Source organism: Oncorhynchus nerka, linkage group LG7, assembly GCF_034236695.1.
Source record: "Oncorhynchus nerka isolate Pitt River linkage group LG7, Oner_Uvic_2.0, whole genome shotgun sequence".
NCBI lineage: Eukaryota > Metazoa > Chordata > Actinopteri > Salmoniformes > Salmonidae > Oncorhynchus > Oncorhynchus nerka.
The window spans coordinates 23,707,196-23,732,573 of NC_088402.1; the positions used below are offsets into that span (position 1 = coordinate 23,707,196).

General features: G+C 42.7%; 1 pseudogene; it reads right to left on the bottom strand.

Moving 5' to 3' along the window:
- Positions 1-25,378, bottom strand: part of LOC115131310 (TBC1 domain family member 20-like) — a 41,431-nt pseudogene that overhangs the window by 7,255 nt on the left and 8,798 nt on the right.

Genomic DNA, 25,378 nt, shown 5'->3' on the forward strand with positions numbered 1-25,378 from the left:
GCTGTTTTTTTTACTTGGCTATGACCTAACATAATCATATGTTGTGCTTTCGCCTTAAAGCATTTTTTAAATCGGACATGATGGGTAGATTAACAAGATGTTTATCTTTCATTTGCTGTATTGGACTTGTTAATGTGTGAAAGTTACATATTTCAAAAAATTATTTTTGAATTTCGCATGCTGCCTTTTCAGCGGAATGTTGTCGAGGGGTTCCGCTAGCGGAACGCCTGCCCTAGAAAGGTTAACCGAGGCAATGAACCAATTTCTCAATTGCCTAAATAGCTGCCAATCAGCAAATGAGACAGTTTGTCTTGGCTCAGGCTTGATTTCTTATCAAGAGGTCTGAGTACAGGAGAGTACCATGGATTAGTTCGGTTTTTGACTCTGAGTTGCTTGAAAGGGGGCATGTTGATCAGCCAGAGAGGTAAACATGGATGAGAAAAATTAAACCTTCAAGAGGTTTACACACTGACTTGTTCACCATGTTGCCTTTGTGTATGAAGCTCCTGTTTTTAGACTGAATATGAGAGAGGAAGGAAAAATGAGTGCAGAGGCATTTGTTCATTTCTCGTCTGAGGGAGCACTTTCAGAGGTGATTGTGCACAAGGTCTAACTGGCTAATCCGTTTCCAATGCCTCTGTGCCTCCCAGCATGCTCGCTGTCGCTGCACAGAAACCGCCACCGAGCCAGCCCCACTCCAACCCCCTCAAACCCCCCACCGCCTGGCTCAGAGCTCAAAGATGTGCCTGAGGTGATATCACAGTCCCCCACCTCAGCCTCAGTGGAGGCCCAGCCGGCTACAACACAGTCCTGCTGGGCCAGCCACCTCACACACCAAACCCAGTAGGCCCCCCAACCAGCCAACCAACCGCTGCTGGAGGAGCTGATGCACTGGTTGGTTTACAGGTGGCGGCTTCTGCAGTAAGGAAGTAGTATATTCTGTTTTAGAGGGTTTCACTCTGTTGATTTGATGTTGATATATCACAATGTTTCTTAATCCTAAGAAAATCACTGAAAAGGCCTGAAAATAATCTGATATTAAAAAGAACCTGTAAAAGATCTGACATGTATTTTAAATCTCCTCCAAAGCACATAGGCCTGCAACTATGAGCAGATTGGGGGAAAAGAGCCTACAGTACGTGGGGTGGTGCATCCTTTGTGAAGAACATTTGGGGGTCACCCTCACCTCCATCCCCCTGCCTCTTGAGGGAAACCACTACACTGCTCCATTTTCCCCATTGCAGCCCAGTCTAAGGTCAGGGAGACAAATAGAGCCAGAAGCCAGGGGTTGGAGTGCAGTGAGGGCAGCTCATCTCATCTCTGTCTTGAGAACAATACAGTAGGGTATGTACCACGTGACACGGAGCCCCCCCCATCTTTCCTCGGGGGCCACAGATGCTTAAAAGCGGGGGGGTGGATAGGGGGGTTATCAGCATGCAAAATCAAACAGCCCATAATTACCTAGGGATGAGGCTTATTTATTAGATAGCACAAGGGGCCTCCATTTAAAAATATAAAAAAATCTCTCTTACTGTGATGTTAAAAAGAGGAGAAGACACCCCAAACCCAGAGCCACAGTACTAACCACCCCATCTCTCTAGACAACCTTTTCTGACAGGACAGCGAGAGAATCAGAAATTTTGTAAGATCTAAAATGAACCAGATTTATGTCCGATTTGCATGGCAGTTCTGCTCAGGAGGGAGACATGAATAGAGGGAGAACAACATTGCTCTTGTGGGAAAGGTATTCATAACCTCCCACTGGTGTTGATAGCATCATAAAGGTGAGCCTAGCAGATCTCGTAGACTGACAGATACCGTTTACATACAAAGGGCTGAGATGCAGACAGGCAGGACTGAACGTCAACCACATCACAATATACACTAAGGAGGAAGAGGATCAGCTCCAGCAGAATAGGGAGCCGCTCTGTTGTGTGGGCTGGGGGACTTGCTGCTCAACAGCCCCACCTGCTGGACATGTGGAAAAACAAATCCCAAAGGACCACAAGAGTCCTCTACCTCTGCTCTGTCTGAACAAAGTTGGATCTACTGCTAATACTACAGAGAGGACTATCTCTCCTCACATTCCCTGTTTCAGGCCAGTTCAGACTTGAAGCTGATTATACATTTTATTCAAATATTGAGCACTGTAGTTTATGGGCGGGGAATTCAAATCTTACCCTACAAGGTCCAGAGTACTGCTGGTTTTCTGTTCTACCTGATAATTAATTGCACACACCTGCCCTGGTGTCTCAGGTCTAAATCAGTCCCCGATAAGAGGGCAACAATGAAAAAAGCAGTGGAACTGCCTTCGAGGTCCAGAGTTGAGTTTGAGGGGTCTTGAGGATTCATGGCCTGCATAGTAAAACACCCGCCCATTGCAAAAGACAGATATCCAAGAGTCTGCAGGATGGCTGGAACCCCCTGCTGTGGCTACACTGCAGATAATGTTAACACTGTCTGCAAGCCCAATCTAACTGTGTTACATCCTCTACCATGTATTATCTCCTCCTCCTGTATTATGCGACTGGCATGGTCTCCTCATGTTCTGATGTAATAGCAGCCACTATTCTTTAGCTCACAAGTCCTCCTGGCAACAGTAGTCACAACACTGGATTTAGTTGAAGCATAGCCCCCCCCCCCCCCCCCAAGGTAAAGGGTATGGTAAATTATACAGACCCTGACCCACTCACCTCTTGCTCGCTTGGCCAACAGGGAGAGAGGGTAGAGGGTGAAGAGGCAGTGGGCCTGGGTGATGAGCTCCTCGTAGGGCAGGTCCTGGGGGATCTGGGACAGGATGTGGTACACCATGGCCATGTTACACTCGGTTTGCTTCACCTCTTTCTCCCTGTGCAGGACGATCTATAAATAATACAGAATATTAGCAGGTTATTATATTAGCTTTGTCCCATTCAACCATTCAGTAGTTACAGTTTGTCTAGCTACACTCTTTTTCTAACTGTTCAAGACCTTCTCGGCTCTGCTGCGACGAGACAGAATGATTAAATAATTTGTTTTGGTACTGTCCATATGTGGTTTGTTTTTGATCACAGGTCCAGGAATGGCTGAAGAATTGCAACATTTACCTGGATCTCTGCAAATAGCACTGCTGGATGATCTGGAACGTCATAGTCAATTGATCAATAATCTAATAATACTTTTAGCAAGAATGATATACAATCAGAAGAAATTATGAAAATAGAAAGGTTCAGAACTATTGTGAAACATCACAGCACAGTTGAAAAATATATAGCAAATAAATATCCAATATGGATGGTGTTAAGAGATAGATGGGAGGGGTTGAATGGAGCCGAAAGTTGGGAATAATAACAACTAATAACAAGATAACTAGTGTAAAACATACTGTGTCTGTAAAACGTATATAGGTTCAGAACGTTAGTGAAAGAAAAAGATGTGAGAGGTTGAGGCTAGAGGAAGGACAGGAGTAAAAACAAACAAAATACAACTATTGTAAAATAGACTGTGCCCGTAAAATGTATATAGTATTTATACGCTGGAAGTTGAAGCCTAAGCGTTGTTGTTCACTGGTTTACTCAAATTAGGGGAGGGGTTGTCGGGCAAAAATGTAAAAAATAAAATAAAATAAAAATAGATGTGTACAAATATGTATGTATGTATGTATGTATGTATGTATGTATGTATGTATGTATGTATGTATGTACAGTTGAAGTCGGAAGTTTACATACACCTTAGCCAAATACATTTCAACATTTAAATACATTTACGTTTTTCACAATTCCTGACATTTAATCAAAGTAAAAATTCCCTGTTTAAGGTCAGTTAGGATCACCACTTTATGTTAAGAATGTGAAATGTCAGAATAATAGTAGAGAGAATGATTTAATTCAGCTTTTATTTCTTTCATGACATTCCCAGTGGGTCAGAAGTTTACATATACTCAATTAGTATTTGGTAGCATTGTCCATTTGGAAGACCCATTTGAGTCCAAGCTTTAACTTCCTGACTGATGTCATGAGATGTTGCTTCAATATATCCACATCATTGTCTTCCTCATGATGCTATCTATTTTGTGAAGTGCACCAGTCCCTCCTGCAGAAAAGCCCCCCCACAACATGATGTTGCCTCCCCTTTTTTCTCCAAACATAAAATGGTCCTTGTGGCCAAACAGTTCTATTTTTGTTTCATCAGACCAGAGGACATTTTTCCAAAAACTTTGTCCCCAAGTGCAGTTCAAACCGTAGTCAGGCTTTTTTATGGCGGTTTTTGAACAGTGACTTCTTTCTTGCTGAGCGGACTTTTAGGTTATGTCGATATAGGACTCGCTTTACTGTGGATATAGATACTTTTGTACCTGTTTCCTCCAGCATCTTCACAAGGACCATTGCTTTTGTTCTGGGATTGATTCGCATTTTATGCAACAAAGTACGTTCATCTCTAGGAAACAGAACAAGTCTCCTTCCTGAGTGGTATGACGGCTGCCTGGTCCCATGGTGTTTATACTTGCGTACTATTGTTTGTACAGATGAATGTGGTACCTTCAGGTGTTTGTAAATTGCTCCCAAGGATGGTTTTCCCATGATGTCAAGCAAAGAGGCACTGAGTTTGAAGGTAGGCCTTGAAATACAGTGGGGCAAATAAAGTATTTAGTCAGCCACCAATTGTGCAAGTCCTCCCACTTAAAAGATGAGAAAGGCCTGTAATTTTCATCAAAGGTACACTTCAACTATGACAGACAAAATGAGAGAAAACAAATCACATTGTAGGATGAATTAATGAATTTATTTGCAAATTACGGTGGAAAATAAGTATTTTGTCTATAACAAAAGTTTATCGCAATACTTTGTTATATACCCTCTGTTGGCAATGACAGAGGTCAAACCTTTCTGTAAGTCTTCACAAGGTTTTCACACACTGTTGCTGGTATTTTGGCGCATTCCTCCATGCAGATCTCCTCTAGAGCAGTGATGTTTTGGGGCTGTTGCTGGGCAACACAGACTTTTAACTCCCTCCAAAGATTTTCTATGGGGTTGAGATCTGGAGACTGGCTAGGCCACTCCAGGACTTTGAAATGACTTTTCTTACGAAGCCACTCCTTCGTTGCCCGGGCGGTGTGTTTGGGATCATTGACTAAATACTTTTTTGCCCCACTGTACATCCACAGGTATTCCTCCAATTGACTCAAATTATGTCAATTAGCCTATCAGAAGCTTCTAAAGCCATCACATCAGTTTCTGGAATTTTCCAAGCTGTTTCAAGGCACAGTCAACTTAGTGTATGTAAATTTCTGACCCACTGGAAATATGATAGAGTGAGTTATAAGTTAAATAATCTGTCTGTAAACAATTGTTGGAAAAATGACTTGTGTCATGCACAAGGTAGATGTCCTAACCTACTTGCCGAAACTATAGTTTGTTAACAAGAAATGTGTGGAGTGGTTGAAAAACGAGTTTTAATGACTCCAACCTACGTGTATGTAAACTTCCAACTTCAACTGTATTTATGTATGTATGTATGTACAGAAGTTTACATACACCTTAGCCAAATACATTTATGCTCAGTTTTTCACAATTCTTGACATTTAATCCCAGTAAAAAATCCCTGTTTTAGGTCAGTTAGGATCACCACTTTATTTTCGTAATGTGAAATGTCAGAATAATAGTAGAGAGAATGATTTATTTCAGCTTTTATTTCTTTCAGCACATTCCCAGTGGGTCAGAAGTTTACATACACTCAATTAGTATTTGGTAGTGTTGCCTTTAAATTGTTTAACTTGGGTGAAATGTTTCGGGAAGTCTTAAACAATTGTTGGAAAAATGACTTGTGTCATGCACAAATTAGATGTCCTAACCGACTTGCCAAAACTATAGTTTGTTAAGAAGACATTTGTGGAGTGGTTGATGACTCCAACCTAAGTGTGTGTAAACTTCTGACTTCAACTGTATGCATGAATGTACAGTACCAGTCAAAAGTTTGAACACAAAGTAAGCCACCCTTTGAATTGATCACAGCTTTAAACACTCTTGGCATTCTCTCAACCAGCTTCAACTGCTTTTTCAACCGTCTTGAAGAAGTTCCCACATATGCTAAGCACTTGTTGGTTGCTTTTCCTTCGCTCTGCGGTCCAACTCATCTCAAATAATCTCAATTGGGTTGAGGTCGGGTGATTGTGGAGGCCAGGTCATCTGACGCAGCACTACATCCCTCTCCTTCTTGGTCAAATAGCCCTTACACAGTCTGGAGGTGTGTTGGGTCATTGTCCTGTTGAAAAACAAAATTATAGTCCCAATAAGCGCAAACCAGATGGGATGGCATATCGCTGCAGTATGCTGTGGTAGCCAAGCTGGTTAAGTGTGCCTTTTGAATTCTAAATAAATCACAGACAGGGTCACCAGCAAAGCATCCCCACACCATCATACTTCCTCCATGCTTCACGGTGGAAACAACACTTACAGAGATAATCTGTTCACCTACTCTGCGTCTCACAAAAACAAGGCGGTTTTGGACTCATCAGACCAAAGAACAGATTTCCACCGGTCTAATGTCCATTGCTTGTGTTTCTTGGCCCAAGCAAGTCTCTTCTTATATCCTTTAGTAACGGTTTCGACTATGAAGGCGTGATTCACGCAGTCTCCTCTGAACAGTTGATTTTGAGATGTGTCTGTTACTTGAACTCTGTGAAGCTGGGTCTTCCTTTCCTGTGGCGGTCCTCATGAGAGCCAGTTAACTCTGGGTATTCCTTTCCTGTGGCGGTCCTCATGAGAGCCAGGTAACTCTGGGTCTTCCTTTCCTGTGGCGGTCCTCATGAGAGCCAGGTAACTCTGGGTCTTCCTTTCCTGTGGCGGTCCTCATGAGAGCCAGTTAACTCTGGGTCTTCCTTTCCTGTGGCAGTCCTCATGAGAGCCAGTTAACTCTGGGTCTTCCTTTCCTGTGGCAGTCCTCATGAGAGCCAGGTAACTCTGGGTCTTCCTTTCCTGTGGCGGTCCTCATGAGAGCCAGGTAACTCTGGGTCTTCCTTTCCTGTGGCGGTCCTCATGAGAGCCAGGTAACTCTGGGTCTTCCTTTCCTGTGGCGGTCCTCATGAGAGCCAGGTAACTCTGGGTCTTCCTTTCCTGTGGCGGTCCTCATGAGAGCCAGGTAACTCTGGGTCTTCCTTTCCTGTGGCGGTCCTCATGAGAGCCAGGTAACTCTGGGTCTTCCTTTCCTGTGGCGGTCCTCATGAGAGCCAGGTAACTCTGGGTCTTCCTTTCCTGTGGCGGTCCTCATGAGAGCCAGGTAACTCTGGGTCTTCCTTTCCTGTGGCGGTCCTCATGAGAGCCAGTTAACTCTGGGTCTTCCTTTCCTGTGGCGGTCCTCATGAGAGCCAGTTAACTCTGGGTCTTCCTTTCCTGTGGCGGTCCTCATGAGAGCCAGTTAACTCTGGGTATTCATTTCCTGTGGCGGTCCTCATGAGAGCCAGTTTCATCATAGTGCTTGATCGTTTTTGTGACTGCACTTGAAGAAATCTTCCGGATTTTTTCCGGTTTTAGCCCGGTGAGTAATTGTACAGGGTTTAGGCCCGATGAGTAACGATATAGGGTTTTAGCCCAGTGAGTAATTGTACAGGGTTTAGGCCCGGTGAGTAACGATATAGGGTTTTAGCCTAGTGAGTAATTGTACAGGGTTTAGGCCCGGTGAGTAACGGTATAGAGTTTTAGCCCGGTGAGTAATTGTACAGGGTTTAGGCCCGGTGAGTAACGGTATAGAGTTTTAGCCCGGTGAGTAATTGTACAGGGTTTAGGCCCGGTGAGTAACGGTATAGGGTTTTAGTTCGGTGAGTAACGGTACAGGGTTTTGGCACAGCGCAGACTGAAAGGGTTAAGCCTCCCTGTGTCTAGTAACATAAGAGGCAGGATGAACTACATTTCCTGACTGCCTTGTTATCCCGACTTCAAAAGGCCTTGGCCCCCTTTGGTTTGTGTGCAGCTCCAGTATCTAGCAGGGGATAGGCTTATGGAAGAAGAAGAAAGGGGCCATTTAAAGCAATCTAGCACAAACACAGCCAGTACTCCACACCAAACCTCTGGTGAGTTCATTAGAGTTGTTTAATTAACTGGTCTAGCTATAACAAAGTGCCCTGGATTCCTGTGTGTGTGTGTGTGTGTGTGTGTGTGTGTGTGTGTGTGTGTGTGTGTGTGTGTGTGTGTGTGTGTGTGTGTGTGTGTGTGTGTGTGTGTGTGTGTGTGTGTGTGTGTGTGTGTGTGTGTGTGTTGTGCACGTAAGAAAAGAGGAATCCTTGCCTTTAAAAAAAAAAAACGTCTTGTTTTGTTTTCCGTTGCTCCTGACAAGTAGTCACAAAACAACTCCATTTACAAAGGGCCGAGCGAGAAACACACGTTTGAAGTTTGGCGAGATATTGTTTCCCCAATACCATCTAATAAGCGCTTAGTGGAATGTGCAGACTAATGAGTGGTTTGTTGTTCATTAGCAACTACTGTACCACAAATAAGAATGCATCTCTGAATTCACTTCAGATTGTTAAATGCCCAAATGACTGTTGCTCACTTATAGAAAATACACACTGCCCCCAAAAAGAATTATGTCCAGCAGACAACTTGGAAGCAGATGAGAGAGATGCTCTGAAAACAAGGATTTAGTTACAGAGTAAGGCACAAGACACATTTCTATTCCTTACAAAATGGACAATAACCTATCCATTCTATTCTAGTATTTTATTCTACATTACTCTATTCTATAAACAGAGAGTTCACAGTTTAAATATTGGTTCTTACCACGGCAGCGAAGTAGACGGCCATGAGTGGGTGTGAAGCCAGGAAGAAGTCATAGAGCCTGAGAAAATGACGGATCTCAGACAGGACGTGGCCATGTGATGAGCCAGCTCAGAGCAAAGATGGTTCCCACCTCGACCCTGCAACACATGAACAAGTTAGTCAGTTATTATTATTTTCTGTGTTTGTTTATAGGATAGGACAGAGGTAGAGCTAGAGGAGAGAGTGTGCTGAAATAGCAGTAGGCCGCCTTCAAACCCATACTGCAGCGGTATATGAGATCTGGAGGCAGCGACTTAGACCACTTGACCACCCTATGCCATTATGAACAGGTCAAGTCACATTTGATTTAAAGTGCATCGTCACAGAGTCTCCATACACTTTACAGAGGGAATAAACAGCAACAACTACATTGCTCAACCGCTCATTATCAAGAGCAACAGCTCATTTTTACACTGCCTAATTAAAATACATCCGTTGACGTCCCACTAGTCGATGTACAGTAAACCCAATCTCCTTATTCTGTCATGATGACCGCAGGACAGCCCAGCACTTAACCTGCATTAGCCTGCAAAGTGGGGGATGCAAGTCTGAGAGAAATGTGTGAATATAACAAGGGCTACGAGTACATCCCATAGGGCTCTCGTTAAAAGTAGTGCACTATATAGGGAAAATGGTGCCATTTGGGACACAGCCAAGTTATGCTTATGCCAGTTCCTGTGAGTAAGGACGGTGTAATTACAGAATACAGAGAGACCAGTTTTAAAGGCAAGGCATTAGGCATGGTTCACTACAGAAACCCCTTGGACTGCAACACTTAATACAGATCTATTTGAGTTATTATTTGTGGGCTTTGCAGGAGAAAACTCCTTGGACAAAGCACTCGAGTGCCGCCCACAAAAATCACCAATTTGTAACATCCATAGGCAACTCTATAGCTAACTGAACATTTAGGATGGCAACCACAACAGCAACAGTCATTGTGTTGTCAAATGACTTGCCTTTGTAATACTTTAATTTTGTTCAAATGAAGTAGGGCCTATTTGTAAAAACTAGGTTATATAACCGCTCTAGCGTCAAATACTTTCCTGAACATTTCCTCAGCAGTCTTAAGGTAGCCTAAAAGCAGTGAGCAACACCATTATACCTGTGAGCTTCCATCTCCTTGGCTCTGTCTCAAATAGCACCCTAGTGCACTACTTCCAAGAGGCCTTCCAAGATGCACCCATATTCAATATTTATCACTAGCCCTCTTATTCTCTACATTTTACATGGCACCACTATCAAAAATAACTTTCTTTTATCAAGAAGGGGAGGAACTGCACGCAACACACAGAGAGAGAGAGAGAGAGAGAGAGAGAGAGAGAGAGATTTATGTGCTACAGCTTACCCCAAAGCATTTCAACACACCCAGGACACAGTGTAAATAAGACTAGGAGAATATCTAATACCATGGTAATGTGTTTTAGTACACCACACACAATGCTGGAGTTTTAGAGGGATATAGTCACACAACTTTGACGAGCAGTCATATAAAACACTGCTTCAGTTCGAGTCAAAATATCGTTCCTTGTCTGCTGCGTTCCATTTCTCCTCGGAGATGGATGAAAAACATGCCTAGCATACAAAAAGAAAGTCCTCAACCATGCTCATAGTGACTTGTCAGTGCAGCAATCATATTGACGTGGAGACATCTTAAGAAGGTTGACAATCAAGACCCAATGTGACATTGAGGAAACAGAGAGCAAAGTGACAGCACAGCGGAAGGCGGTGGAATCCTTTGACTGGCTGACAGTTAGCTGTGGAGACAGGAAACCAGGGGCCGCTCTTTAACTCAAAGCCTTCCCAATTAAATCTCACAGCATACATTCTTGTCAGACCATCAATTATACAAATGCATCAGGAGCCCAAAACAATCTCTGTGATAAATAAGAAATACAGAGTCTTCCATCCTTTCTCCCTCAGTTCTGTAGTCTCATACTACACACTAGTCCAGCTGGCTCAGGGGTACAGTAGCCTAGCTGATGGCAAGGCAGGTGGAGAGACATAGAAGCAATCGATCGGGTGGATTTTTACTCCATATCTCTTAGTTTGACTCAATTGTATATCCTGGCTGCGACAACCTACCTTTCCAAGAAGAACATACAGACTCTTACTGCCCCCTTCAGGAGAAAAGAGTGGGAAGCAGGGCCTGTATTAATAAAGTGTTACAGAATAGGTGCTGCTCTAGGATCAGTTTTGTCTTTTGGATCATCATGAACAAGATTACATGGATAGGGGGGACCTGATCCTAGATCAGCACTCCTACTCAGAGACCTCATGAATATGCACACCGATCATGAGTCGCAAATGCAAATATACAGTGAGCTACAAAAGTATTGGGAGAGTGACAAATGTTTTGTTGTTTTGGCTCTGTACTCTGTAAATTATACAATGACTATGAGGTGAAAGTGCAGACAAAACAAACAGCAAATGCATCCAACAAGTTTATAGAGTCACAAGCTTGATGTAATCATTGTGTGCAAGGAATATGGGACCAAACACTAAACTTTTGACCCCTTGACTTTCTCCACATTTTGTTACATTACAGCCTTATTCTGAAATGGATAAAAAAAAAAAAATCCCTCATCAATCTACACACAATACCCCACAATGACAAAGTGAAAAAAGGATTTTAGAAAGTTAGCTAATTTATTAAAAATAAAAACAGAAATATCTTATTTACATACGTTTTGTAATGACCAGACTAGATCATAAAGGACAATTGTCCAGACAGAGGGTTGAGTTTACGAATTGACGGTTTATTAACCCAACTTTACACAGGCTACTGTTTGGCCGTAGCTTCATGCCAAATAGATGAAGGATACCCCACAAACCAACCGTGACCTTCTCTTGTGAAGGCCAGACGTAAGAGAGAGAACAATGGCTAAACCTGGTCTTAACTTCCAATGCTCCATCCCCCTGCCCAACACCCCTCCACGCCACTCCGCCAACCACCAGGATGCCCGGCATCAGAACATTCCAGGCATTCCCATGATTGGCAGATAGCAGGTTGATTGGCATGTCGGACCCCGCGAACACTGGTAAGTACAACACAACCAACTAATAGCCTAACACATAACACACAGCTGTCTGTGCGGGTCGCTACAGTATTCAGACCCTTTGCTATGAGACTTGAAATTGAGCTCAGGTGCATCCTGTTTCCATTGATCATCCTTGAGATGTTTCTACAACTTGATTGGAGTACACCTGTGGTAAATTCATTTGACTGGACATGATTTGGAAAGGCACACACCTGTCTATATAAAGGTCCCACAGTTGACAGTGCATGTCAGAGCAAAAACCAAGCCATGAGGTGAAAGGAATTGTCCGTAGAGATCCGAGACAGGATTGTGTCGAGTCACAAATCTGGGGAAGGGTACTGAAAAATGTCTGCAGCATTGAAGGTCCCCAAGAACACAGTGGCCTCCATCATTCTTAAATGGAAGAAATTTGAAACCACCAAGACTCTTCCTAGAGCTGGCAACCCGGACAAACTGAGCAATCGGGGGAGAAGGGCCTTGGTCAGTGAGGTGACCAACAACCCAATGGTCACTCTGACAGAGCTCCAGAGTTCATCTGTGGAGATGGGAGAACCTTCCAGAAGGACAACCATTTCTTGAGGACTCCACCAATCAGGCCTTTATGGTACAGTGGCCAGACGGAAGCCACTCCTCAGTAAAAGGCACATGACAGCCCACTTGAAGTTTTCCAAAAGGCACCTAAAGACTCTCAGACCATGAGAAACAAGATTCTCTGGTCTGATGAAACCATGATTGAACTATTCGGCCTGAATGCCAAGTGTCACATCTGGAGGAAACATGGCATCATCCCTACAGTGAAGCATGGTGGCAGCATCATGCTGGGTGGATGTTTTTCAGCGCCAGGGACTGGGAGACTAGTAAGGATCAAGAATAATGCCCCTCTTCCCACAGGTGTTATTACTACCTCTGAGGGTTTAGAGCTTGAGGTAGTCACCTCATACAAGTACTTGGGAGTGCACTGTCCTTGTCTCAGCACACATCAAAGCTGCAGGCTAAAGTTAAATCTAGAAATGGTTTGCTCGATCGTAATCGGTCCTCTTTCACCCCAGCTGCCAAACTAACCCTGATTCAGATGACCATCCTACCAATGCTAGATTACGGAGAAGTAATTTATAGATATGCAGGAAAGGGTGCTCTAGAGCGGCTAGATGTTCTTTACCATTCGGCCATCAGATTTGCCACCAATGTTCCTTATAGGACACATCACTGCACTCTATATTCTATACTCCTCTGAGATGGCCGCCTCGCTTCGCGTTCCTTTGAAACTATGCAGTATTTAGTTTTTATGTGTTATTTCTTACATTGTTACCCTAGGAAATCTTAGGTTTAAATACATACAGTCGGGAAGAACTATTGGATATAAGAGCAATGTCAACTCACCAACATTACGAACAGGAATACAACTTTCCCGAAGCAGATCCTCTGTTTGGTCCATCACCCAAAACAACGGTGCCGCAGAAGGGGCAGATGGAGCGGTCTTCTGGTCAGGCTCCGCACATCGCGCACCGCTCCCGAGCATACTACTTGCCAATGTCCAGTCACTTGACAACAAGGTAGACGAAATCCGAGCAAGGGTTGCCTTCCACAGAGACATCAGAGATTGTAACGTTCTTTGTTTCACGGAAACATGGCTCACTCCAGACACGCTATCGAAGTCGGTACAGCCACCTGTTTTTTTCAAGCATTGCACCGACAGAAACAAGCATCTCTCTGGTAAGAAGAAGGGCGGGGTGTATGCCTCATGATTAACGAGACGTGGTGTGATCATAACAACATACAGGAACTCAAGTCCTTTTGTTCACCTGACTTAGAATTCCTTACAATCAAATGCCGACCGCATTATCTACCAAGAAAATTATCTTCGATCATAATTATAGTCGTATGTACAGTGGGGCAAAAAAGTATGTAGTCAGCCACCAATTGTGCAAGTTCTCCCACTTAAAAAGATGAGAGAGGCCTGTAATTTTCATCATAGGTACACTTCAACTATGACAGACAAAATTAGAAAAAAAATCCAGAAAATCACATTGTAGGATTAATTCATTTATTTGCAAATTATGGTGGAAAATAAGTATTTGGTCAATAACAAAAGTTTATCTCAATACTTTGTTATATACCCTCTGTTGGCAATGACAGAGGTCAAACGTTGATGGCAGCATTCGCGTAAAACTGAAAGCGCAAACCATTGCTTTTAATCAGGGCAAGGTAACCGGAAACATGACCGAATACAGACAGTGTAGCTATTCCCTCTGCACGGCAATCAAACAAGCTAAGCATTAGTATAGAGGCAAAGTAGAATCGCAATTCAACAGCTCAGACACGAGAGGTATGTGGCAGGGTCTACGGTCAATCATGGTCTACAAAAGAAAAACCAGCCCCGTCGCGTACCAAGATGTCTTGCTCCCAGACAAACTAAACAACTTCTTTGCTCGCTTTGAGGACAATACAGTGCCACTGACACAGCCCGCTACCAAAACCTGCAGGTTCTCCTTCACTGCAGCCAACGTGAGTAAAACATTTAAACGTGTTAACCCTCGCAAGGCTGCAGGCCCAGACGGCAACCCTGGCCGCGTCCTCAGAGCATGCGCAGTCCAGCTGGCTGGTGTGTTTACGGACATATTCAATCAATCCTTATCCCAGTCTGCTGGTCCCACATGCTTCACGAGGGCCCCCATTGTTCCTGTTCCCAAGAAAGTTAAGGTAACTAAGCTAATTGACTACCGCCCCGTAGCACTCACATGCGTCATCATGAAGTGCTTTGAGAGACTAGTCAAGGGCAAAATCACTTCCACCCTACCTGACACCCTAGACCTACTCCAATTTGCTTACCGCCCCAATAGGTCCACAGACGATGCAGTCACACTGCACACTGCCCTAACCCATCTGGACAAGAAGAATACCTATGTAAGAATGCTGTTCATCGACTACAGCTCAGCATTTAACACCATAGTACCCTCCAAACTCGTCATTAAGCTCGAGACCCTGGGTCCTGAACTTCCTGACAGGCCGCCCCCAGGTGGTGAGGGTAGGTAACAACATCTCCACCCCGCTGATCCTCAACACTGGGGCCCCACAAGGGTGCGTTCTCAGCCCTCTCCTGTACTCCCTGTTCACCCATGAACAGGCCATGCACACTTCCAACTCAATCATCAAGTTTAGACAACACTACAGTGGTAGGCTTGATTACCAACAACGACGAGACGGCCTACAGGGAGGAGGTGAGGGCCCTCGGAGTGTGGTGTCAGGAAAATAACCTCACACTCAATGTCAACAAAACAAAGGAGATGATCGTGGACTTCAGGAAACAGCAGACGGAGCAGCCCCCTATCCACATTGACAGGACAGTAGTGGAGAAGGTGGACAATTTTAAGTTCCTCGGCGTACACATCACGGACAAACTGAAATGGTTCACCCACACAGACAGCGTGGTCAAGAAGGCGCAGCAGCGCCTCTTCAACCTCAGGAGGCTGAAGAAATTTGGCTTGTCACCAAAAACACTCACAAACCTTTACAGATGCACAATCGAGAGCATCCTGTCGGGCTGTATCACAGCCTAGTACGGCAACTGCTCCGCCCACAACCGTAAGGCTCTCCAGAGGGTAGTGAGGTCTGCACAACGCATCACCGGGGGCAAACCACCTGCCCTCCAGGAGACCTACACCACCCGATGTCACAGGAAGGCCAAAAAGATCATCAACAACCACCCGATCCACTGCCTGTTCATCCCGCTATCATCCAGAAGGCGAGGTCAGTACAGATGCATCAAAGCTGGGACCGAGAGACTGAAAAACAGCTATCTCAAGGCCATCAGACTGTTACACAGCCATCACTAACATTGAGTGGCTGCTGCCAACATATTGACTCAAATGTCTAGCCACTTTTATAATGGAAAAATTGTGGTAATAAATGTATCACTAGCCACCTTAAACAATGCCACTTTATATAATGTTTACATACCCTACATTACTCATCTCATATATATATACTGTACTCTATACCATCTACTGCATCTTGCCTATGCCTTTCGGCCATCACTCATTCATATATTTTTATGCACATATTCTTCTTATTCATTCCTTTGCACTTGTGTGTGTATAAGGTAGTTGTGAAATTGTTAGGTTAGATTACTTGTTAGATATTACTGCATGGTCGGAACTAGAAGCACAGGCATTTCGCTACACTTGCATTAACATCTGCTAACCATGTATATGTGACAAATAAAATTGGATTTGATTTGTAAACTGGTCATCTCTGTATACCCGTCGCAAGACCCACTGATGCTTATTTATAAAACCCACTTAGGCCTCACTCCCCCCTATCTGAGATATCTATTGTAGCCCTCATCCTCCACATACAACACCCGTTCTGCCAGTCACATTCTGTTAAAGGTCCCCAAAGCACACACATCCCTGGGTCACTCCTTTTTTCAGTTCGCTGCAGCTAGCGACTGTAACGAGCTGCAACAAACACTCAAACTGGACAGTTTTATCTCAATCTATTCATTCAAAGACTCAGTCATGGACACTGTCGTGACATTGTATTAGTTAATGTGACTACTGTTGCTCATCGAATGATTACAAGTTTCTAATTGCGTGATTAACTGAATCAACTCGTTTTTTTTGAGTTTCTATTTCCCAAATTAACTCAAAGAATATCAGAATATCGATTTTACAACAGCAGCTAATTAACCAGTTACCTCTTACAATCTCGTTCTGAACGTCGTATAGCCCGTGAATCTGCACGGACCCGGGTCTCACCAATGAGTTCATACCACACCAATCTTAGTTGAATATTTATTTACTAAAAAGCTAAAATGATGATAAAAGATACACATAGACAAAACACCTTATAGGCTATTGATTAGAACTTAGTATAACGGGCCAACACACTATGGCTCGTGTTACCCACAATGGGGATTTCAAAGGGAGAGAGGAAAAAGAAAGTACACGAGAGAAATATACATTTGGGTGAATTTGTCAGCTATGCTTATTCTAACCCTAGCCTTGTCCCAAACTGCCACTCTTATGGGTCAGAATATAATGATGTAATTACGTGGGGTAGACCTCTGAGGATTCTCTGTGTGGACGTTCAGGGGACCGTTCAGCTGCTCGATGACGCACTTCTCCTGCGCACCTCTCTGATTGTCCTCCCGATGTCAGTGTCCTTTTGGCTTAGGAGTCTGTTCCCTCACCCTTGCTATGGAAGGGGTCTTCTGAGGACAGACAGCTCTGTAGCTCAGAGCTCACAGCATAGGAATGAAACCTTTTAGATACCACGATTCGCTGGGATTGGATGCTAAGGGGGTCCGGCTTGAATTCACCCGCTTAGACACAGCTACTCATCTGTAACTTGGGTAGAAAAGGATTTCTTTGTCTTCAAACTTGTGTTGCGTTCTGGGTTCGTTGACTTTTTAGACCTTGGCTGCAGCTTGGGTCACGTAGTCTTCTCTGTAAATTCTATACTCACAGGTTTTATACCCTTGGGTCAGAAGTGGGCGTAACTGACTTTAGGGCAGTTCTCTGGGCGTACCAAGTTAATGAGGCAAGGTCTAGATTTGACTCAAACCCAATTTTAGACAACTAACTTAACATTTAATTTACCAAAACACTCCCTTTGATTTGGACATTTTCCACACAACGTACAATGGATAAACATCAAACATATACTAGGAAAACTCTTCACGTTACACTGTTTTCGTAATAACGTAATCTATTTACCTTTAATAACAAACAAAAATGACATACATTTTCATATTCCATCTATTGTCATGACCACCATTGTGGCTGACGGAAACCATTGTTCCAAAGTCCATTTATTTCATGTTTAATGTTCTGAGGCTGGTTCTCCATAGTAACAGGACAAAGGAATTTGTCTGTGGCCTGAGATTTACCAGGGGTGTGAGGGGTCATACAACCCCCACATCTTCAGACCCCTAGATCTCTCCTCCTCTGTTGGGGTTGAGAGATAATCTGTAGGGTTGTGGTCTCCTGTAACCTGACCTGATCAGGACAGTCATGGCAACACTCTTACTGACAGTTGTGGCTGCTTTGTGTGATGTATTGTTGTCTCTACCTTCTTGACCTTTGTGCTGTTGACTGTGCCCAAAAATGTTTGTACCATATTTTGTGCTGCTACCATGTTGTGTTGCTACCATGTTGTTGTCATGTTATGTTGCTACCATACTGTGTTGTCATGTGTTGCTGTCTTACTATGTTGTTGTCTTAGGTCTCTCTTTATGTAGTGTTGTGTTGCCTCTCTTGTTGTGATGTGTGTTTTGTCCTATATTTATATTGTATTTTCTATTTAATATTTTTTTAAATCCCAGGCCACAGGAGGCCTTTTGCCTTTTGGTAGGCCGTCATTGTAAATAAGAATGATTTCTTAACTGACTTGCCTAGTTAAATAAAGGTTAAATAAAAGGGATAGATAAACAGAGCAAAGTAGAGAGAGATCCTTGATGTAAACCTGCTCCAGAGTGCTCAAGACCTCAGACTGGGGTGAAGGTTCACCTTCCAACAGGACAATGACCCTAAGCACACAGACAACTCAGGAGTGGCTTCGGGACAAGTCTCTGAATGTCCTTGAGTGGTCCAGCCACAGCCCGGACTTGAACTCGATCGAACATCTCTGGAGAAACGTGAAATTAGCTGTGCGGCAACGTTCCCCATCCAACCTGACAGAGCTTAAGAGGATCTGCAGAGAAGAATGGAAGAAACTCCCCAAATACAGGTGTACCAAGCTTGTAGTGTCATACCCAATAAGACTTGAGGCTGTAATCACTGCCAAAGGGCTTCAACAAAGTACTAAGTGAAGGGTCTGAATACTTATGTAAATGTGATATTTCAGTTTTTTATTTTTAACAAATTTGCAAAAAATGTTGATCTGTTTTTGCTTTGTCATTATGGGGTATTGTGTGTAGATTGATGAGGGGGAGAGAAATATTTCATACATTTTAGAATAAGGCGGTAGCATAACAAAATATGGAAAAAGTCAAGGGGTCTAAATACTTTCCGAATCACATAAGTATTCACACCCCTGAGTCAGCGATTACATCTGTGAGTCTTTCTGTGTAAGTCTCTAAAAGCATTCCACACCTGGATTTTACAATATTTGCACATTCTTTTTAAAATCATTGTTGATCACTCCTTGACAGCCATTTTCAAGTCTTGCCATAGAGTTTTCAAGCCGTACCTCAGGAACATTCCAATGTTGTCTTGGTAAGCAACTCCAGTGTATATTTGGCCTTGTGTTTTAAGTTATTGTCCTGCTGAAAGGTGAATTTGCCTCCCAATGTCTGTTGGAAAGCAGACAACCAGAATTTCCTCTAGGATTTTGCCTGTGCTTAGCTCTTTTCCATTGCTTTTTATCCTAAAAAACTCCCTAGACCTGACCAATGACAAGCATACCCATAATATGATACAGCCACCACCATGCTTGAAAATATGAAGAGTGGTACTCAGGGATGTGTTGTATTGGATTTGCCCCAAGCATAACACTTTGTATTTAGGACAAAGTTCATTTCATTGCCACATTTTTTGCAGTTTTACTTTAGTGCCTTGTTGCAAACAGGATACAAGTTTTGGAATATTTTTATTCTGTACAGGCTTCCTTCTTTTCACTCTGTCATTTAGGTTAGTATTGTGAAGTAACTACAATGTTATTGATCCATGCATTATCCTTCCTCTCCAGCAACTGAATTAGGAAGGACGCCTGTATCTTTGTAGTGACTGGTTGTATTGATAGACCATCAAAAGTGCAACGTCACCATGCTCAAAGGAATATTCAATGTCTGCTTTTTTAAATTTGTATCCATCTACCATTAGCTGCCCTCCCTGGTCTTTGTGGTTGAATCTGTGTTTGAAATTCACTGATCCACTGAGGGACCTTACAGATAATTGTATGTGTGGGGTACAAAGATGAATCATTCAAGTCATTCAAAAATTATGTTAAACACTATTATTGCACACAGAGTGAGTCCATGCAACTTATTATGTGACTTGTTAAGCACATTTTTACTCCTGAACTTATTCAGGTTTGCCATAACTGTCATGACTTGCCCTCCTGGATGGAGGCTAACCAACAGTTTCAAGACTCCCCTCTCCTGGGGGAAGTTGGCTAGTTTTATGACAGTTGTAAATACCTTGCAGGAACTGTCTCTCCCTGGCCTGCAGTATTGAAGGGAAAGAACCCTTTTGTTACAAGGAGATTCTTCCCGCCAAAACTACAACATCCAAAATTGTCAAATTAAACAATATTCCTAACACAAAGAATGTGGGAAATGGTCGGGAGGGAATTAAAGAACAATCACCAAACAATAAATTATCTGACATGATTGTTCTCGAAGCCCTGAGCTGACAAGGTAAAAATCTGTCGTTCTGCCCCTGAACAAGGCAGTTAACCCACTGTTCCTAGGCCCATCATTGAAAATAAGAATGTTCTTAACTGACTTGCCTAGTTAAATAAATGAAAAATGAAAAACTTATATGATTAAATATTAACTGATTTACTATTTCTGAAAAGATAGCAATGTGATTTTAGCCTTCTAAATGAGAAACTGTATCCAGTCAGTAACCACGCCCAGGTGAGCACAGACATTATGCTGGCGTGATGGAACGCCCCCTTTGACCAGAGTGTTTAAAAAGGACTCGTAACGAAATTTACATGAGACCAAGCAGGCTAGACCAGACAGAGTGGAGCGGTGGCTACACAGCTGATAAATGGTTTAAAACTACTAGACCAGTATATTTGGAGCGTGGGCTGAATATGTGACAAATGGTCTAAAACTACAAGACCCTCTGAAACTCAACAGAGAAGACTAGACATGCACCGCCTGCAGCTCTGCACGTAACCTAGTCTAGGAAACTCGACCGAAGTCGAGAAAAGAATAACATTTCCCTATCAAACAACCATTGGTACGTCTGATGTATGCATTCCAACAAACACTTCCAGAACAAAGGAAACCTACTACAACTACGAAGGACATGGTGACCTCTGGTGGACAACTAGAGACTTACACAACCAGAGACTTTCTGTCAAACTGTTCGTCACAGAAGGATCGGGCGATTTCAACAGAGAGACGACAAAAACATACAAGCTTAAATATACAAAGGAGTTGAATACTTATTGACAAACATTTCAGCTTTTCATTTTTAATTAATTTGTAAAAAATTTACTTTGTGGGGTATTGTGTGTAGATCAGTGACACAGAACCTCTATCCATTTTAAATGCAAGCTGTAACACAACGAAATGTGGAAAAAGTCAAGGGGTGTCCCAATACATTTGGTTGAAAAAGTACTGTAATTTCTAAACAGTTCACCCAATATGGGTGAAAATACCCTCCAATTAAAGCTGACAGTCTGCACTTGAACTTTGTGTCATTGTATCATTTCAAATCCAAAGTGCTGGATTACAGAGCCAAAACAACAAAACATCTGTCACTGTCCCAATCCTTTTGGAGCTCACTGTAGAAACTGATGTTGCTGATAGAACATATATTATTACAAGATTACAAGGTAAAACATCTGAACGTTTTATTCTAACACATAATAAAACAAAATAGATTCCACTGCTATCAACTGAAAAAACTTCAAAACTCTTGCTATGAATCAGAGTTTGTAGTTGGGGAAAACTGGTAGAATTACTTCAAAGTGAAGGTGTATTCCTTGCAGCCATGCCTCGCTTGTTATCTGCCATTCAAACCTGCTATTTGATCTTTTCTCAAATAATCTGGAAAACTGTCTCTCCAATTTCCCTAAAGGACACAAGAAGACACAGATTTGGAGTTGAAGTCACATGAATTGTGATCTGTGCCTCTCTCACTGCAACAAATCCACATAGGATGGCAGGCAGCCTAGCGGTTAAGAGCGTTGGGCAAGTAACCGAAAGGTTGATTGTTCCAAACCCCTATCCAACTCGGTGGAAAATATGCCTATGTGCCCTTGAGCAAGACACTTAACCCTAATTGCTCCTGTAAGTCACTCTGGATAAGAGTGTCTATTAAAATGTTTAATAACAAAGATTTACCTGAGCATAAAATCATGTAGTTCTGGATCAACTATCTCCATCTGTAAGGGGTGCATACTGGTGGCAGAGAAGTCAGGCGCAGGAGAGCAAAAACGGTGTTTACAACGGAGCAATTTAATAATAAAAACCACCGGAAACAGAACAAACAATCAATGGGTACAAAACCCGTCGACCACCAGATAAACATGCACATGCACTTACAATAAACAATTCTGGACAAGGACATGGGGGAACAGAGGGTTAAATACACAACATGTAATGATGGAATTGATACCAGGTGTGTGGGAAGACAAGACAAAACAAATGGAAAATGAAAGTGGATCGATGATGGCTAGAAGACCGGCGACGCCGACCGCCAAACGCCGCCCGAACAAGGAGAGGAACCAACATCGGCGGAAGTCGTGACACCATCCAGTATTGGCATCAGGTAGTTCAGTATGTGCTTGGTGCTGTCCATGGTTGGATCCATGAAATCCCTGCTGGGGAAGGAGGATAATGTGACCATGATAGAGAGGGGAAGCCATCTTTGGTCAGAATAGGGTATTAAGCGCATAATAAGGGATATAATAACAGACCTGGGTTCAAATACGATTTGAAATCATTAAAATACTTAAGCTGTGTTTGATTGAGCTTGCCTGGTACAAGGAAAGAGTTTTGAAATTGCCACGCCTGCCATGTGTCACTACAGGCAGGCTCAAGCAAATGCTCAAAGTATTTGGGGAATATTTAAAATATTGCTTGAACCCAGGTCTGGAGGTCTGTGCTCTTATGTATTCATAAAGAGTCTCATAGTAAGTGTGCCGATTTTCTCATATCAACCTGAGGTGGTGGTTAGAGAGGGTCTACACCATGGCGATGACCATGCGCTCCCCTACCACCAGTAGGAAGGTGACCACAATGTCATGGTAACCCTGGTAGTAGTGCAACGCAGGGTTCTTCTGTAGGACAATCAGGATACTATCAATCAGCTGTTCCTGTAATACGTGCTTCTCGTCCACACGCATGCCCGAGGAGAAGAGGAGCGAGCAAAACTGCATCTGAAGAGATAGCCACAAAATCTATTGCGCTGATGCAATACATTTACGAACAACCAACGTTTTGAAAGCAAGCTGCAATCACAAGGGTTTCAGATACTTGTGTCTAGATGTCAGTGTCTCAATACTTGGCAATAGCTTGCTTTCATCATCTACTTTACTTCAAGAGCACTGTCTAGACACTGATACTGTAAAGGCAGATGTCCTCCTCTTCGTCTGAAGAGGTGTAGCAAGGATCGGACCAATACGCAGCGTGGTAAGTGTCCATGACGATTTTAATATGAAAAGCCTGAACACTATGAAATACAAAAAAATAAACGATAACATAAAATAAACCAAACCAAACCAGTCCTGTGTGGCACAAACACTGACACAGGAAACAAACACCCACAAACCAACAGTGAAACCCAGGCTACCTAAGTATGATTCTCAATCAGAGACAACTAACGACACCTGCCTCTGATTGAGAACCATACTAGGCCGAAACAGAAACCAAACATAGAAACACAAAACATAGACTGCCCACCCCAACTCACGCCCTGACCATACTAAATAAAGACAAAACATAGACTGCCCACCCCAACTCACGCCCTGACCATACTAAATAAAGACAAAACATAGACTGCCCACCCCAACTCACGCCCTGACCATACTAAATAAAGACAAAACATAGACTGCCCACCCCAACTCACGCCCTGACCATACTAAATAAAGACAAAACATAGACTTCCCACCCCAACTCACGCCCTGACCATACTAAATAAAGACAAAACATAGACTGCCCACCCCAACTCACGCCCTGACCATACTAAATAAAGACAAAACAAAGGAAATAAAGGTCAGAATGTGACAGATACACACTGCCCATCTCTGGTCGATAGAAGGATTGGATTGTATTCTGTTTCCACCACATTACTATTATTTTATCAGTGGTCATCATAATGGGACAAAGATAAGTTAATGAGAAGGACATGGATGTTCAGAATTCATGCAGATTTTCGCAGCTTTTTGTTAAAAATCGCGCAACATTTCAGCGCCCTGCTATTCATGCCAGGAATATAGTACATTCATATGGTTAGTGTGTGTGGATAGAAAACACTCAGACGTTTCCAAAACTGTTTAAATCACGCCTGTGGCATTTACAGAACGGGCGTTTCATCGAAAAGTGCATGAAAATCTGTTCTCTGAAAATGGAAAAATATATCCTTCCGCCACTTCAGGCAATTGTTCAAAGTGAATCGAATTAAATAGAGCCGAGTTTACACTACCTCCAGCTGCCACAGGTTGTCTAGAGTCATGTGATTTGATTCGCAATTGATTCTTGGTATAGCCCAAACAAGGGAACATCTTCCCTGATGACTCCGCCCGGATTTTTGGTCGACCTCTGGTCAGACATGTTTTTCTACAACGACAAGATAAAGATTTTAACATCGTTTCCTGATCCATTTATCGCTTATTAACGTGTACTAATACCTAAAGTTGCATTAGAAAAGTATTTCGAAGTGTTTTGTGAAAGTTTATCGTCGACTTTTTGATTTTTAAAAACGACGTTACGTTATGAAATGCTAATTTTTCTCTCTTTACTCGCAGTATTCGAGTTCGATATCTAGGCTATATATGGACCGATTTAATCGAAAAAAGACCTAAATGATGTTTATGGGACATCTAGGAGTGCCAAGAAAGAAGCTCGTCAAAGGTAATGAATGCTTTATATTTTATTTCAGCCTTTTCGTTTGCGACGCTAACGCAAAATCTGTCGTTGGGTGACGTTGCAGTATTTTTGTAGGGTGCATGGTATCAGATAATAGCTTCTCATGAATTCCCCGAAAAGCATTTTACAAATCTGACTTGGTGAATAGATTCACAACGAGTGTAGCTTTAATTCAGTATATTGTATGTCAATTTTAATTAAAGTTTGAGTTTTATCAAAAACTATACGTGGTGCACTTGAAATTACCGCTGATTTGATCCCCAAAGCGGGACCACTTCTCTAACAAGTTAAGAAAGCCACTGAACACAATATTGAGATGCCCCCCATGATGGGTAAAGACCTATCAGCTTACCCCTGATCAGATCAATGCCACAGAGAGGGAGTTACCTCTATTTTATTCTGTTGTTGACACACTGAGTGAGTTAACAATTCTATTCTATCGATGACACACTGAGTGAGTTAACAATTCTATTCTATCGATGACACACTGAGTGAGTTAACAATTCTATTCTATCGATGACATCAATGACCCCACTGAGTGAGATAACAATTATATTCTATCAATGACACACTGAGTTCTCTATTCTTTCAATGACACACTGAGTTATCTCTATTCTATCGATGACAGTCAGTTACCTCTATTGTATTCTATCGATGACACCGTGAGTGAATTACCTCTATTCTATTCTATCGATGACACAGTGAGTGAGTTACCTCTATTCTATTCTATCAATGACACAGTGAGTGAGTTACCTCTATTCTATTCTATCAATGACACA